This window comes from Camellia sinensis, chromosome 2, assembly GCF_055761805.1.
Source record: "Camellia sinensis isolate YWXY chromosome 2, ASM5576180v1, whole genome shotgun sequence".
Taxonomy (NCBI): domain Eukaryota; kingdom Viridiplantae; phylum Streptophyta; class Magnoliopsida; order Ericales; family Theaceae; genus Camellia; species Camellia sinensis.
In genome coordinates this window covers 189,701,986-189,704,209 of record NC_138962.1, presented here as the reverse complement: position 1 = coordinate 189,704,209, position 2,224 = coordinate 189,701,986, and the positions used below count along the sequence as shown (strand labels likewise).

The 2,224-nt window shown below is 32.3% G+C and overlaps 1 long non-coding RNA gene across 1 annotated transcript; it reads left to right on the top strand.

Moving 5' to 3' along the window:
* Positions 1 to 505: 505 nt before the first annotated feature.
* LOC145819765 (uncharacterized) lies at positions 506 to 1,668 on the top strand. Its single transcript, XR_014360537.1, has 3 exons — positions 506 to 1,060; positions 1,184 to 1,240; positions 1,484 to 1,668. It is a non-coding gene; the product is annotated as an uncharacterized LOC145819765 (long non-coding RNA).
* Positions 1,669 to 2,224: the final 556 nt, after the last annotated feature.

Below are 2,224 nucleotides of genomic sequence, written 5' to 3'. Positions count from 1 at the left end.
TTTCATGTTTTGTTTTTTTTTTTTTTGAAATCCATTTCATGTTGCCTAGCACAAGTTCAGGCTACAGTCTTGTTTTTTGTTTTTCTTTTCTTGAATATTTATCTAGAGAACAACAGGGGTTAGACACAGTCTTAGGCTCTATTTTTAGATCATGAATTTAGATTGAGAGAAAGTCAGAAAGCCCTTACAAGAAAGATACATTAAACTTGAAAGTCAGTTTTGTGAAAGATTGCCTCACAAACTATCACTGAAACTCATTAAGAAAATCTCAAAAATTCTTGCTACCAAAGGTTCCAAATTTTCAAAAGCCTAAGAAGATGAGGACTCATTTTGATGTTTAGGCTGTGGTCTCAAAAATCTAGGGCCGATATTGGTGAGCCGTGGTTCTGTAGGTGGGGTTGGAGTTTTAACAGATCCGATCCGAATCCGATCCATTTACAGGCCTAGTCTATACTGGTGGTTGTCATGGATGTGAGTGTACATTTAAGTATGTGGGTGTGTTATTTTACAGGAGATGATGTGCAACTAATGACAATGAGGCAAATGCAATAGTCTTTATAATATAAATTAGAGTGCTTTTGAACTGCAATATGGGTTGATTGGCTATAATAGAAACAATTACCAACTTCAATGAATATTTATGCACATCATCATTAAAAGTGATTTTCTCTTCAGAATTAGATTACTGTTTTTTAAATAAATTTATACCCATAAACATCTCGGGTTTTAAGAAACTGTGCATTTCTGCATTGTCCTCTGATAATTGAATGAACATGTTTATGAAAGTGTATAGGACCCTACAGATCTGCATTTCTTTTTGATAGCATTTTTGTGGTAAAAATTGTAGTCTCTGTTTTGACCGTGGATTGAATGAACATGTCTATGTTGTTGGTCGATTCTAGGTAACTCCACTAACAAGACTGGGCATGCAAGTCTAGTGAGCATCAGGTAGCACAGCAGGTGACTGCTTGTGCACATTCTACCACATTAACAGCACACCTACAATAGTGGATTGATACGTATACTGAAATTTTCAAGAACCCTCTACCCTTATAGCAGTGTGAGTTCCAATGCTAACGCTTGTTTACTCTGTACAGTGAGTTTAATTTTTTGACCATAGATTGTTATATTATAATTTGATTGGTATATGATTTGCCTATGGTTTGTGTTTATTGCTTTTCAGTTATCAGCAGTTTGATCTTGTGATATTTAAGGAGTGATGGGGTTTTTTGTTTTTTTGGTAAGAAGAGTGGTTAAATGTTTAATTGTTAGTTATTGCTTTTTTGTGCCTAACACAGGGTTGGATTTTAGTTTAATCTTTGTTAACTTTTGAATATTGATAGTGAATTTTGGACGGCTTTGTGTACTAAGTTTTTTGTGAGATACTACAATTGGCACATTAAATTGCAATCTATTAAATTAATCTATCATTGGATAATTTTTAATTGGTAATCTATTTGAGAGTTTGGCCTATCCTATGCAGGTTCTGCAAGCTTGTGTCGATTTGAAACTTGCGAGCTCTCTGCTAGATTTTGAATGCCATTTCAATGAAGTCCTTGAGAAAAAGATGCGATGCGATGAGTTTAGTTGTTTTGTTATGTAGATAGATATAACTCCAATTACAATCTGTTCATTAAATAGTTGAATGTTACAAACAATGCATATGACACTAGCCTTATAAATTGGAAATGATACTTTTGAAATCTCTATCAGTTTATGGTATACAATCAAGATATTACATACTAATGAATCAGAGCATGGTATTTTTTTGTTATTGAAATATCTTTTGATTAAGCCGCTTTGAATATGATGAGCATTTTTTTTTTCCGTGTAGTTGAATTTTAATTTGGAGAAGAACAGATAGTCTGGTGATATGTTTGATATTTTCTGTTTGGTTGTTGAGAAATCAAGAAAGGAATATAAGTTGATGTTCATACTAGTATTTTTAGAGTAATTGTTACAAAAAATAAATAAAATAAAAATATCAAACTTTTAGAGACAAATTTTAGTTATCTCAAAAAAATTATAACCTTTACACACCACTTTCATTTGTTCCAAAAGCTAAAACTTTTGGAGACCACTTTCATTTGTCCCAAAAACTAAACTTTTAGAGACCAATTTCTATTGTCTCAAAAATTAATTTTTGTCTGGATTATAATTAGACTTGTAGAGACAAATTTTGGTGGTCTCAAAATCAAACCTTTTTGCGACCACATATTTTTGT